The sequence below is a fragment of the Mus musculus genome, chromosome 16 (assembly GCF_000001635.26).
Source record: "Mus musculus strain C57BL/6J chromosome 16, GRCm38.p6 C57BL/6J".
Taxonomy (NCBI): domain Eukaryota; kingdom Metazoa; phylum Chordata; class Mammalia; order Rodentia; family Muridae; genus Mus; species Mus musculus.
Genome location: NC_000082.6, coordinates 33435095 through 33451100, shown reverse-complemented (window position 1 = coordinate 33451100; position 16006 = coordinate 33435095). Strand labels below are relative to the sequence as shown.

Genomic DNA, 16006 nt, shown 5'->3' with positions numbered 1-16006 from the left:
AACTAGCTCCTAACTCAGCTTTCATGATTTTATGTGATCTTATAGGAAACACATCTGGGCTTACTCATCTCTCCATTTCTGGAGAGATATATTCTTGTCAATACTCAATTTCAATTTCTGAATTCTCATTTACTATCTCAGAGACTAAGAAAACAACCTCCTGACCTCCCTCTAACTCTGCTAATGACTCCTCCCCATCCATCACCAAGGTTCTGCTGCCTCACCATCTCCCTACAATACCAAGCCTGGATCTATCAGCTCCTTTCTCTCCTCTTAAAAACACAATACTGTGTCTACTAAAAATTCTTGTGGACCCAAATTTTTCTAATTTATATCCTTCTTTAAAAAAAATTTTATTTATTATTCTATGTAAGTACACTGTAGCTGACTTCAGACATACCAGAAGAGGGTATCAGATCTCATTATGGGTGGTTGTGAGCCACCATGTGGCTGCTGGGATTTGAACTTAGGACCTTTGGAAGAGCAGTCAGTGCTCTTACCTGCTGAGCCATCTCACCAGCCCCAATATCCTTTTTTTTTTTTTTTTTTTTTCCCCCTTCAAGACAGGGTTTCTCTGTATAGCCCTGGCTGTCCTGGAACTCACTTTGTAGACCAAGCTGGCCTCGAACTCAGAAATCCGCCTGCCTTTGCCTCACAAGTGCTGGGATTAAAGGCCACCACCGCCCGGCCCAATATCCTTTTTAAAGCCAGAGATTTTAAAATATTTAAAATATTACATAGTTGGAATATACTGACTCCAAATTTTAAAAAGTGGTTATACTGGGAGTCAAAGCAGTACACAGCTATACTATGCACATACCATCTACACTATATGCATATGGTCTACACTATGGGCATACCGTCTACACTACGTACATACTGTCTAGAAGGAATCTGTCCCAAAACATTGTCTGAGGAACAAGCTGAATCAAGATGATCACAAGTATAATAAGAGTTAAGTGTGAAAAGAAAAATATCAACACAATTACCTACAGTGCAAATATACTAAAGAAAGAATGCCAGCACTACTTGAATATTTATGGAATACAGGAAAGGAAAAACTAAGGCAGGAGACTCAAGGAGGGAGGAAGGGAAGGAAAACTGGTGATTAACTCTGGGCATTTTTGACAGAACTAGATATAACCAGCTAACAGGAAGATTTCAAACTCTAAGCTCCCAAGCTACAGCAGCAGTGGGAGGAGAAGCCGATGGACAGGTGTCTGTGGATTATGAGCTGCACCCTCTCACTTCCTGACCCATGACCACATGCAAACTCTCACAAGGAACTGTCTCTGTCAGGTGAAGATGTGAACAGCCATTATGATGTGAGGAGGCTGAGGAATCCCCAGCTCATATTCTAGCCTACTTCCCAAGTATAGTTATTAATTTAATGATGTTGCAATATCAACATTTTATAGTTAACCACAGATAAAATGAATAAACTGGGTGTGTCAAATTATCCTAACGAAGTAATGCTGATTCTTTCTTGTTGGAATTCCACTCTTCTAACTTTCATGACATCACACCAACTTAAGTTCTCTCCTTTGCCTAGTGGCAACTGCTTTGAACTGGTTCAATAATAAACTTCCGGTATGTGTTACATCAATGACTCCCCAGTGTGGGAGTCCCCTGAAGGGCCCTGACACCCTCTCCATGTGATGTTTCTTGATCAAACAGCTGTCACAACAACTTATAGTTGCTTAACAAGTGATATTATCAGAGACTGGATGTAATAGTAAGTATGAGAATCTAAACATTGTCTACTGATCTAGACAATGAAGAGAGCTATAAAAATGTACAACTCACTTCTCATTAACTTTTGTGTTTTATGAAAGTTATTTTTCAGGGCATAGAGAAATTAAGAGTACTTACTCCCTGATGGGCAGTAGCATCGAACTCTGAGTTCGAGGCTAGCCAAAGCTGTCCTAGAAACCTATCCTAGAAACCAGAGAAACCCTGTTTCAAAGAGGAAAAAAATATTAAGAGCTTACTTCTCTTGAAAAGGACCTGAGATTGGTGCCCAGCACCTAGGTCAGGTGGCCCACAACCACCTGCAGTTCGAGGATCAGATGTTCTCTGGCCTCCCGGGGCACCTATATGCACACATACACATATAAATAAAAATAATAGATCTTTAAAACAAAACAAGGCTAGGCATGGTGGTGTCTTTGATTCCAGAACTTGGGAAGCAGGGGCAGGTGGATCTCTTTGAGTTCAAAGACAGCCTAGTCTACAGAACAAGTTCTAAGCCAACCAAGGCTATATAGAAAAACCTGTCTCAAAAAACCAAACCAAAACCAAAATGACAACAAAAGGTTGGAACTGAAAAATGGTTCGGTGGCGGGAAGCTCATTCCGCCCTTGCAGAGGACCTGCTGATTAGTTTGACTCCAACATTCACACAGTGGCTGCAACTGACTGTAAGTCCAGTTCCAACTCTCTGACCTCCATGGGGACTGGGTGCACACACAATACAAAGGCATACATACATGTAAGAAAACCTCAAAAGCATAAAATACACCTAAACATTTTTAAAAGTTTTTTTATAAACATGTTACTACTTAAAATACTTTTGTCATACATTAAGATGAAACTTTAAGTTACTATACTTTAATTTTTTCTGAAAAATAATAATGCAATCAACAGCAAAAGCTCTTGCAAGTCTTCATTTTTTTTAAGACTGTGAAGAGTTTCAACAACAGAATGAGAATTGATTTAGACAAACCTCAGTCTTCTCTTCCTTTTCCTTCATCCAATCTCTTTTTGTAGAAATACTTGTCACCATCAAGATAAAGGCACATGTGTAAAGGCTGTGCACACAAGTGGGTGAGCAGACATACCTGCACTTCCTAGTTCCACTGGTTGGGACCCCAAGAAGGATTGGAACTCACTACATCCAGCACGCAGAAATTACTTTCCATTAATCAATATACAATAGACCAATAACTACTTAGCTGATTCCACATTCAGGACAGGAAAAACCAGCGTGTGGTGAAAGCTAAAAACTGTAGTGCCAGAAATTCAAGTTCTTAAGGAGGGATCAGAAGTATGTCAAAAGGAACCAAATGAAAGAGTTCCTAAAGACCCAAACTGGAACAATGAGTAAGCAAATAAGCAATTTGATTATTTTATGTGCTGGATTTTAATTCTATGGAATAAATATTCATATTGAGATAATAAATCAAGAATCTCATCAAAGGCATTTAACAATTACAACAAAAAAATTACCTTTGTAAGGGGGAAGCCTGGCAAACACCATCTTAAATGAAGTTACAGGCCACATATGTCCCCTGTAGGGTGACCCTGTAGGAGGGCAATACAAGATCACATCTGTGGCACTGCCAGAAATGCAGAGCACCAGATACAACAGAGCACTAAGGATACTGTGAATTGGAATGGTGGGTAGGGGATACATAGTCTCTAGACTGTTATAGAACTGTATTTATACAGTAAGATTAAAATTTAACCTCATTGGAAACAAAACTAAGCCCCCCAAAAGATTAAACTTAATGCTTAAAAGTGTACTGATTAAGCCAGGCGTGGTGGTGCACGCCTTTAATTCCAGCACTCAGGAGGCAGAGGCAGACAGATTTCTGAGTTCGAGGCCAGCCTGGTCTACAAAGTGAGTTCCAGGACAGCCAGGGCTACACAGAGAAACCCTGTCTCAAAAAAAAAAAAAAAAAACAAACAAACAAACAAAAACAAAAACAAAAACCCCCAAAAAACTGTACTGATTAAAAGAGTGTAAAAATTTAAATCCAAGTCCCCTATATCCAGGGACACAAAGTGAACTCCTATGTTCTGTGAATTATTTCTTATACCCATGCCATCAGTAAGTTCAGTGAGGCCTCTCACCCCCATTCTGTACAGTTTCAAAACGAGGATTGAAACCAAGACCGCCAGTGCACTCAGAAAATCGCACTAGCAGTGTCTGCCTGCACCATCAGGGCCTCACAGTGTTCCCTCACACAGGAGGATTTATAGGTAGTCACTGGTTGCTGGGGAAGGGAAGAGTCATTTTCTTCAGTGACACAGCCACCAGTTAGCCCCAGTTAGTCACCTGTGCTGTGTAAACATCCATGACTAATTGATTGGCTCTCCACACTCTGCACACAGGGAAAAAAGGAACAGGTGGTAGCACACTACAATTCACGATGCTACTCATCAGCACTTCAGTCAATACTACAAAAAGAATCCTTGGAAAATCCTAAGGCACCAAGTAACCCGTGCATGTCATCAATCACCAGCACACTCTGCAGAGTGGCTTCTCAGCTATGCAGAGGGTTACTAACTGCTACACAAGCCCCACTTATACAACGTGCTTTCTAAAGCTCAACACAGCTAAAAGCTCATTCATCTTTCATGTAAAATCCTCCCTCCAGGGCTAGAGAGATGGCCCATGCTCGCTCTTCCAGAGAACCGGGGTTCAACCCCCAGCACCCACCCAGCAGTTCAGGACTGACTGTAACTCAAGCTCCGGGGAATGAGGGGTTTCTGAAACCCTCTCTGACTTTGGTAGGTACAAGGCAAGGCACACATGTGGTGCACAGACACGAATGCAGGCAAAATAGTCCTATGTACATTAAGATAAAAGGGAAAGACCATCCTTCCGAGTCTCTGCCTTCCTCTCAGTATCTTGCCCGTATCCAGGGCTGGCAAGGCATCTCAGCAGTGAACACTGCTGCACAAGCACGGCCAACTGAGCTTGATCGCAGAACCACAGACAGACAAAGGAGAGAACTGATGGCACAAAATTGTGCCATGGCACACAGACTCATCCTATTATATACATACATACATACATACATACATACATACATACATGTGTGTGTTTACTTTGCTTTCTGGTTCACTTTTACTTTTCTTCTCTAGCCTACAAGTACTTTTGTGGGGTTTTTTTTTTTTATGTGTGTGTGTGAATTATAATTTAGAATTATATTTCCAAAGCCTAAAGAAACCCATACCAAAGAAATAAAAAACCGTAACAATGTCCATGCAAAACTGCAGTATTATTTATAATAATAAAACTATAAAGTCTATTACTCAATAATAAACTATGATTACAGTTATTGGTAATATCACATTCGATTAACATAAAAGAGAAATATTCATGGTAAAGGTTAAGTGGGAAATAGGAATAAATATGAAAAGATATTTGAAAACATTATGCAAATATACACATATGTTTTGTCCAAACACACAAACACCTACACTGGAAAATAACAACAAAAGAAATACTACAATGCTACCAAAGAAGCATTAAGAGGGGTTATTCTAGAGTACAGAAGTTGCAGACATTTTTGTTCTTTATGGTTTAGAACCTTCAGTATCTTCTCAGTGTGTATTACCTTATTATCCTAAGACGGCATCAAGTCATATCTAGTACAAGTCCTTATTAAAAGCAAAGCTATCAGAGGAATGGTACCCATGACTGCAGGCCTCATACCTGGGAAGTGGAGGCAAGAGAAGCAAGGCTTCAAGGTCATCTCAGCTACACAGTGAGTAGGCCAACCTACATGATACCCTGGACATACTGACAGAATAAATAAGTAAGAGAGAAGAGAAGGGGAGGACCCGGGGGTCGGGGGGCACTGAATGGAAGGGAAGAGAAGAGAGACAGTGACAAAGGCATGAAGGAAGAAAAAAAAACCTTCTACTACACATTCATTATACACTGCTATACCCAGACTGATACCAATGGGAAACCGAAAGAAGGTATCTCTTGGTTAGTTTACAAAACTAAACAGCAATCAGGGGGAAAAAAAAAGTTTTGGTTTGGTTTGGTTTGGTTCTCATATCACCTGCAAAAACTCAACTCAAACAACAGTACATAGAGGAAGTGTGGCTAAACAGGACAAGTTACCAAACCTCACTAGTTACCAGTGAAAGGAAAGCTAAAACCACACTTCATTACATTATACAACTAAAATGGTTACAGTGAAAATGTAGTACATGACAAGACCAGATACCAAGGATATGGAACAATCTTTATAACTTGGCCAAACCAATCACAGACTTCTGGTGGAGCAGGACACTTACCAAGCTACAAAATTGCATCCTGAGGAAACAGGCAACAGCAATGAGTAAAAATAGGCACAAAAAGGCACATCCAAGAATACTCAAAGAAGCACTTCTCAGAATGGTCAATACCTAGAAACAATCTTTTGTTGGAGCGAAAGGAAGATGTGTTTGGGGATTAAAACTAGTCCTTTCCACTTGGCTGGTTAAACAATCTGCTCTGAGCACACATAGCCCACTCTAGAAACAGTCTGCAATGACAGAAGGAACACTATATTCAGGACTGAGAATAGCCTACTAAATGCAAGAGATAACTGATTTCATAAGCAACAAACAAAAACATAGCACAAAGTATGGTTCTATTTATATCAAAATCAAACTCAAGCTACAGACCATGATAAAAGCATCAAGGTAGTAAGAACTGGACTGGGGGGAGGGTTATGTCTCGGGGTCACTACTGATGCTCTATGCCATGATTTAGGCACATGAAGTTACTTTTGACTACATTTATTACACTTAAATTTATGAACGTAGCAATCTATCCAATTTTCTTTATGAATGTTCTGATCTAATAACTATACATATATGTACAGAAAGAGCCTACATATGTGTGTACAGATACATGCACAAGCATTATTTTTATCATGATTTCATTCAAGCAAACAGACCTAGCAACAACATAAATGTGAAATAAATAACAGCATGCCATTTAATTACTAAAATAAGCAATGCAGTTTTATATGTGGTGACATGAAAATCAATAAAGTATCATTAAATACAATTTCCAAAGAGATATGATTATCATTTAGATGATATATCTTTAAAGCATACTATGTAGAAATAAATATACCAATGTTGTTTACAAATTAAAATTTTCTAAAATATCAATATTAGTGATCTCTTTGGGATCAGAAGAGTCAAAAGATAGAAACAAGGAATCCCCACCCATCCACCCAGACACACTAATATGTATGTGTTTCTGGAGACCAGGCATCCTACATAAGCACTCTATATAACTGAACTATACAGAAGCCTATAGAATGTTTACCTTTTATATAGGAAATTATTTTCATCATAGATTTTAACTTTTGCAGTAACTATGTGGTTATATTATAATAAACACCTCTGACCCAGGTGAACTGAGCCTCCAGCCCTGACCTAAATGTAATCCAACTTGTAAATCCTCATAAAGCCATCTAAAGAAAAATCTCCTATTAATAATTTGTATCACCTATGGGAGGTAAAAGGATGGTGAATTTGGTCAGATTAGTTTAAGACCGGAAGAAAAAGCAGACCATACTAGGTTTGCTCCCTAAAACAATCAACTACAAATCAAGCATTCTTAATTGATAACTACAAAATATTCCAAATCCCAAGACCTTCTTGAGTGTTGACATGATGCCCTGAGTGAAGCCTGGCAACCCTGACTTCATGTATAGAGCTACACTCAGTAAAAATACTGAATAAAATTATCTCCAGGCTTCATGTAATAAGTAAACAAAAAATGACCATCCTATTTTAACCCAGGTCTAATCACCAAAATCTTGTTATTCATATGTCAATATCTCAAAATTTAGCCGGGCGGTGGTGACGCACGCCTTTTAATCCCAGCACTTGGGAGGCAGAGGCAGGCGGATTTCTGAGTTCGAGGCTAGCCTGGTCGACAAAGTGAGTTCCAGGACAGCCAGGGCTACACAGAGAAACCCTGTCTCAAAAAACAAAACAAACAAACAAACAAACAAAAAATCCCAAAGTTAAAATACTTTTGGACACAAGCTTTATAGATAAAGTATCTCAACCTGCAAAAGTATTACTCTCATTCATCCATTTACACAACCTAAATTATGACGGGCCTATCTATGAGTCTAGGACTATATATATATAGTGAGTTCTGGGCTAGCCAGGACTACATATAAATCTGTCTCAATACATAAATCAATTAACTAATAAAAAATTGAAATCAGCAATTCTAAGCAATAACATAATTCCCATTAAAGCCTGGTTCATGAAGGTCAGTGCTCAGCCATGCTATCTCTGTTCAGAAACCGCCCTCTATCTTATCAGTAAAGTATCATGAGAATCCTACACCTGACAAACTGCTCTAACCTCCTGGAACACAGCCCGGACCAACAGCCCACAAACAACAAATTACTACTGAATCCCTCAATGACTCTAAAAATATGCAACAGTAATTAGGAACAGACTGTAACTTACAAATGACTCTGAAAAAGCATACAATATAATTATAATTGCCTGTGTCGTCTTCCTTAATGAAAGGATTTTAAAAACTTTTAGGAGCTGAAAAGGAAAACAGAAGTCTAACTCCAATGGCCAAATACATTTTGAGTTTTCAGGCCCATTAAGAACGTATTCAAAGCAGGGCAGTGGTGGCACACGCCTTTAATCCCAGCACTTGGAAGGCAGAGGCAGGCAGATTTCTGAGTTCGAGGCCAGCCTGGTCTACAAAGTGAGTTCCAGGACAGCCAGAGATACACAGAGAAACCCTGTCTCGAAAAATCAAAAACAAAAAAACAAACAAAAAACCCCAACTGTATTCAAACATATAAAGCACCTTAAAGTATAGCTGTAATTCTATCATGATGCTTTAGAAATTTATGATCTAAAAATGTCACACAAAGCCACGGAGACGCTTCAGCAGGTAAAAAGCACCTGTCTACAAACCTGATGACTGGAATCTGGTCACTGGGACCTACATGGTGGAAGGTAAAAGCTGATCCCTGCAGGTTGTGTCTTTCTGACCTTCACATGTAAGTTTTTAAAAGATGTTTAAAAGAATGTCACGTAAATTCTGAAGTAAATCTTTCAGGAGTTAGATATTCCTAAAATCTTTTCTATATATCATTGTATGACAAGAACATGAATTTTTAGATAGCTTCCAGTTTATAAAATATTTTCATTCATGTTATACAGCCCAACAGTTTATCAGAAGACAAATGTATTATCATCAATTATAATCTACTCCAATTTGTAAATACAAACTGCAAGCCTTTCCTCTTAACATGCTTGTCATCAACTGGAAAAGAAAAGAGCATAGAAGTTTAAGAGTTCTCAAATCTTCTCTGATGAACTCTGTAAGAATGAGAAGGTAGGTGATAGCTTTTCTTTATTTTCTGAGATGTTGCAAAGCTGCCACAGCACTGTCTAGTGAGACAGGCTGTAATGACACTGCCTGCATGGACACCATGCAGCTGATAAGCATCTGCAGAAGCCCAGTGAGCTTAAAGGCCTCAAGTGTTAACTTAAATGTAATGTATTGGAGAACAAACATCCAATGAGTAAACCATACACCAAAAAGTTGACCTCTACTGACTTAAGAGTAGAAAATCAAAATAAATCCTGAGAGCTAAGTTGCCACAAATAACAACTTTTAATTGTTAACTTAATTTACTAAGGGTACAGAACCTAAAGTCATTAACATTTGTGAAAGCTCAAGTGCTAATTCTATACTAACAAGGGGTAATATGAAAAGGAGCTTTTTGTGATTTCCAAGTGAATGAACTAACAGAGGAAGATAACCATTACCATGTTCAATATCATTTTTAAAATACTTACTAAAGAGAATGTTGAAAATGGCCTGTTACTTGTAAGTTTGTTCACATTGAGAAACAAAATCATACTGTTCTGGGTAAAATGCCCTTTTCAATGAAAACCAATACATAGTCCTTACCACCAACAGCAATATATGACTAAAAAGGGAAATAATTCCTCATATCTATTTATGTCTCATTATAAAACAATGTTACATAAATCTCAAACTCTGACCATCTGTTAACCGGCATGACCAATTTTTCAGATTCATTTATCTTTGAGGACGACAACTCAACTGAGTGCTCATTCAAATGGAATGTCAAGCTGACAGATTAAAAGAATAAGGAGTCATAGCTGGGCGTAGTGACCCACGCCTTTAATCCCAGCACTTGGGAGGCAGAGGCAGGCGGATTTCTGAGTTCGAGGCCAGCCTGGTCCACAAAGTGAGTTCTAGGACAGCCAGGGCTACACAGAGAAACCCCGTCTAGAAAAAAAACCCAACCCCCCCCCCCAAAAAAAAGAATAAGGAGTTGAGAAAAGTTCTACTGTGCTGACAAGAAAGGAACCCCTCACAATCCTGTAAGTGGCATGCCAATGAAAAGCACATAAACAGATCATTTATGGCGATAGGCTATGAACATGGAAGGACATGTTCTAGAGATCTCAGGCTCTGTAGACTGGTCCAGAACCCATGAACTAATATATCCACAGCGGCTTTATCTGTGCTAGCTAAAAGCTGGAAACAACCCCAACGGCCTTCCAATAAGAGAGAGTATGTTCACCTGAGGCCTAACAAGAGAAATGGACTACAGATATGACAGCTCTGATTCAGTTATGGGCCAAGTGAAAAAGTCAAACTCAAAGTCACATAACGTTGATCTCATCAATAAAACATCCTCAAAGTAACTCAATTACAGAGTGGGAACCGGATCTGGGGTAGACAGAGGGTTCGAAGGGCAGTGGGGACTGATTATAAAGGGTTAGCTCTTGTCTCTTCCCCTTTCTGCTCTTCCCTATCAGGAGCCTTGCAGTCCTCAAGCTGTAAGCTGTGAATTACATGGGAAGCCCATCTAATACAAAATGCCAAAGCAGGGTTCAGGTTCTGTAGATCCAGGGTAGTGTTTGACTAGCTGGCTTAAGATCAGGCATACACTCGCTAGCTAGCAAGCAAATAAACTTCTTAAAAGATGTCTTTCAAGATGTCATAGATGTCATATCCAGTCATGATAAGAGGATTCTTCACAAAGAAGGGAAACTCTGGCAAGTGCTGGTTGGCAACTAAAGAATGTACAGTTTAACTCTGAAAACTGACAGGTAACAGAAACAGTGTCACAGACTACATAGGCAATAGGAAAAGCAACTGAAGCTTGTTATCCTAGTCATTAAAAACTGGTACTATGTGCTACAGCACTAAAACAAACTGTGTCTAATTAAACACTAAAAATGACAGAAAAGGCTGGGGGTAAATTAAAGAAAACCTAAAAAACTAGAGGTATGCCATCTGATGAATTAAAACCACCACTGTTTAAATGTTGGCCGTAAGCAAATCATTACCTAGAATCTATGTGATCTGAATGAAAGTCCAGCTGGCTCTAAGACTGACTATACATGAAATACGAGGACATAAACTGTCCTCAGAGTCTTGCAAAGAACAAAACTGAGGTATTATTCTATCTGATCTCAAACTTAACCATGGAGGAGAAAGTCAAAAAGTGTTTCTGACTGAAAGATAAACTAAGTCAGTCAAACAGAAACAAAACTCAAGAGAAGGCATACAAACATGCAGAAAATGCATTTACTAATAGCTTTATTTCTAATAATACAAATAAGAAAGTGCACACAAGGAAGAAAGATAGTAAATGTTTAGATATTAAAGCAATACAACACTAATCAATAAGAAAAAACAATGAAGTACTGATAAACAATCAACACAGATAAACTAATAATGTGCTTCACGAAAGCATGCAAACATGAGAGCTACATTTAATTTCATGACATAAAATTTCTGAGACTACAACAAATTATAATGAAAAACAATCCTAACAATTATGAGACAAATGACTGGGAAGAATCACAAAGCAACTTTCTAGATACTGAAAATGTTCTATATCCTGATGGGTTGTGTGTTACTAAAATGTATGCAGCTGTCTGAACTGAACTGAAGATACAAGCTTTTCCACTTAACTCTTTCTCCAACTAAAAACAAAATGTGGGCTGCCAAGATAGCTCAGTGGGTGAGAGCACTGACTGCTCTTGGTCCTGAGTTCAAATCCCAGCAACCATATGGTGGATCACAACCACCCGTAATGAGATCTGGCACCCTCTTCTGGCACATCTGAAGTCAGCCACAGTGTACTTATGTATAATAATAAATAAATCTTTTTTTAAAAAAATGTATCTTCACTTACACATCTGGGTTGCCTCCTATAGCCCAAGTACTAAGAACATAAAATTTAAAGGCAAGACCTACAAAATAAACCTTAAAGGATAATAATACAGCTTTACAAGCAAAGAAATGCAAAGTAAGTTGGCCATAATAAAAATCAACAAGAAAATTTTCACAAGCTGAGGTGTCAACAAGAATATTTCAGGTATAAACACACCATGTGCAAAAGAAATGAGAAAGTCACTGTGGATCTGGTGAACTAAGGTAGTCTGATAATGCTTAAAATGAAGTATGAGAGAGTTTAGTAACCAGCTATGAAAGAAGTTACCTCAGAGACCTGACACAATGGCTATCGCCATCCAAACTAGTACATTTTAGCTGTCTGGCAATGAGGAATCAGTGAAGTCGTTTTATAAAAGGAGCAAGAAGTTACATCACATTTGAAAAGATCACTACAGAAACTAAAAAAACCAGAGAAGGTTCAGGCTACAGCATGTCTAATAAAGTTACTGTGAAGTCTAGACTACTGGATAAAGCAACAGTAGAATGTATACACTTCTCAAGTGTCTCAGAACAGACCACAATCTGGTCATAAAAGTCACCTTAGTGCAGTAATCAAATAGTGTTTACTTGGACAATAGTTGAAACTAGAAATCAAGTAACTGCAAAAATAAGGTAGAAAATATTCTTCTATCAAATACTTGGAAATTAAACTATGCACTTCCAAATAATGCATAGTTCAAAGAAATCAAAGATATAAGGAAAGAGAACGTAATTAAACAGTCAACTAGTAACACATCTGAAGCAGCGGCTTAGAGGAAACCCACAGTCCCGGTGCATGTCAGGAGAAAAGGCCTGAAATAACAACCTAATGGCACTCCAAGTCAGCACAAGGAAGAGCAGTGCCAGTGAGACAGCTCTGATGCCTGCCGCCATGTCAGGTGGATGGCCTGAGTGTGGTGACCTGATCCCCAGGCCCACCGAGTGAAAGGTCACATGAATTCCTGCAGGCTGCCCCTGACCTCCATTCGAGCACAAGTGATCCTCTTCAGCTAGAGTTCAGGGCCAGCTAGGGCTAGAAGATAGCAACACACACTCACACACACCCCAAATCAATGAACTGAAAACAGTAAGCCATGGGCAGGAGAGATGGCAAGAGATGGCTCACTGGTTTAGGGCACTTACTCTTCTTCTAGAGGATCTGAGTTCAACTCTCCACTCTCGAGTGCACATACCTTGTGTGTGTGTGTGTGTGTGTGTGTGTGTGTGTGTGTGTGCGCACGCGAGTGCGCACAAGCGCATAGGAGTCAGCCAAGCACTGGTGGCATAGGCCTTTAAGATCTCAGCACATAGGAGGCAGAAAGCAGGGAGATTTCTGAGTTGGAGGCCAGCCTGGTCTACAGAGTGAGTTCCAGGACAGCCAGGGCTACACAGAGAAACCCTGTCTCGAAAAACCAAATTAAACAAACAAACAAACAGGAATCAGTAGAAAAAAAAAGTATTCTTAAGATATCAATAAAATCAGGAAGTCACTTCTGGAGAATTAACAGTGCAAGTATTCAACACAAAGTGTCAGTTTTTTAGGACAAGGAAGCTCTAGAGACCTGCTATACAACACTGCAGATACAACTAAACACCAACTATAAGCTTAAGAATGGTAAAGATGGGGGCTGGTGAGATGGTTCAGGGGTTAAGAGCACTGACTGCTCTTCTGAAGGTCCTGAGTTCAAATATCGACAACCATCTGCTATGGGATCTGGTGCCTCTTCTGGGGTATCTGAAGACAGCTACAGTGTACTCATATTAAATTAATTAATTAATTTTAAAAAAGAATGGTAAAGACAGTAACAAAACCATAAACACACACCTATAGCTAGGCAGAGACAAATAGACTATTAACATCAAACTCGAAAGCATTTAAAGGATAGAAAAAAAAAGGAGGAAGAGGAGGAAAAAGAAGAAGGAAGGGAGGAAGAAAGAAAGGAAAGAAGGGAAAACTGGTAACAGATTTGTGTACAATAACTGGAAAACTTTGACAGAATTGACCGTTCTTTTACAACAAAGAGCCTTGCTGACTCATAGAAGAAATAGATGATCTGAATAGGCCCACATCTATAAGAAAATTGGTCCAAGATTTTCTAAGCCTTCCAAAATAGAGAGCACCAGGTCCCGGTGAATTCAAGCAAACATTTAAGAAGGAAATTTATCAATTCTCTCCTATCTTTTCCAGAAGACAAGAACAGGGATTAACTCAAGGCAAGAAATATGAAACACCAAAACTAAGCAACGACATTACAGGGAAAGAAAATTACATACCGGTCTCTCTCCTAAGTTGTAAAACATAAAGTGTTATCAAATCAAATCTAACAATGTATAAAAACAATCATACTGGGATTTACTGAAGGCATGAAAAGCTGGTTCAACGCTCAAACAGCAGTTCATGCAATCCATTATAAACAGGCTTCTGCAATGGGCTAGGTACAAATTGGTGCACATATGCACAACTGTAAATGGTTATCCATTAATCACACTATGGTGGTATACAGCAGAACATAGACAACACTGCTGCCTTTTAGAACCCACACTCTATCAAGAGATATGGACACGGGGTAAGTCAGCACAAGTCTCTATCTTAGGGCTCAACTAGAGTCCCTGTGAGCGGTAGGACAGTGATGAAGTTGCACTACCTATGCAGAAAACAGCATTGAGTTATGGCTGAAGTACATATTTAGGCAGATATGTGATGCTCCTCAAGCAAAGAAAAAGTGCTGCATTATAGATAAAGGGAGAAAAAAAGCCTCTGGGTCTAGTACCAGTGGTGGAAGAGCTAAAACTCAAAATATAGTTCTGGTTTTATTCATCAGAGTGAAAACAGACAATTAGGTGTGGTGCCAGCAAGCCTATAAACACCAGTACCAGGGGCAGTGGGAAACTGAAGCAAGAAGACTGCCAAGGAGTTTGAAACTAGCCTGGGCTACATGGTAAGGACGCAGGGCAGCATGGGCTGTACAACAAGATTCTTTGTCAAGACAAGCAAAATAAATAAAGATGGAAGAAGAGAAGACATAAATGCCTAAAAATGAGTTTCTTGGAGCTGAGTAATCCCAGCAGCGAAGAGGCAGGAGGATGTCAGCAAGTGTAAGGATTGTTGTGGATGGGCCTGGTGCAGTTTGTATCTGATGCTGATTCCGCTCTCCTGGGAGGCACTACAGACAAGGAGAGAGTCATGTATCTAGGTGACTTCTTGTGAACCAATCACTAGGCGAGTAGGCGGGACTTCTGGGTTGGGCTGAGGAAGAGAGGTCTCTTTGGACAGGGATAGTGTGAGGACATGATGAGGACAAGAGTGTCTCCTAGTTTCAATGGTGGATCTGTCAGGATTCGCCACCGGAGGCTTTAGATTTAATAAGGCTTACAAGATTAGAATTTTAGTTGCTGCACCCAGCGACTGAGTTATCCTCATTTCTGAGCTAAATTTGTGTTGCATTTCCCTTCGAGGGGCAGCTCATCTGGGTTCAAGAGAGAAAGGTATGGCGGCAAAGTGTGTGCTTTGCCTGAGGTGCACCACAAAGGCCGTGAGGGATCTGAAGCACGGGGTTTGCTTGGTAGCGACCCGCCAGTGGGAACTTAGTGAGCTGGGTGGGGTAGTTTCGGGAGCTCCAGGCCAGAGGGTCTCCACAGGATAAGAACAGGCCAGCCAGACCCCCTAGCTGAGAGAGGAGCAGGCATAAGCGCAGCAATGTGCTGGTTTGATTTTAATATTTCCCGCAACAAAGGATGACCTGGCCCACGTAGCAAATTCTAGGCCAACTTGGGCTATATACTGACAGCCTGCCACAAATAGATCAAGTTCCAAGACAGCAAGAACTACACAGAGAAACCACCTCCAAAAATCAAAAAGAAATGCTAAACATGGTGTCTTTCAAAAGCAAGCGCTTAACATCCGGTATACACATAACCATGACCAAATAAATGTTGGAAAATAGAGTTCAAAAACAATAACATGTAAAAACTTAATTCTGCCTTTCGAATATGATAGCTGTCCACAGCTTAG

At 39.6% G+C, this 16006-nt stretch overlaps 1 protein-coding gene across 11 annotated transcripts in view; it reads right to left on the bottom strand.

Annotated features, from left to right (window-relative positions):
- Zfp148 (zinc finger protein 148) overlaps positions 1 to 16006 on the bottom strand; it is a 123129-nt gene that overhangs the window by 52803 nt on the left and 54320 nt on the right. The window lies entirely within an intron of this gene.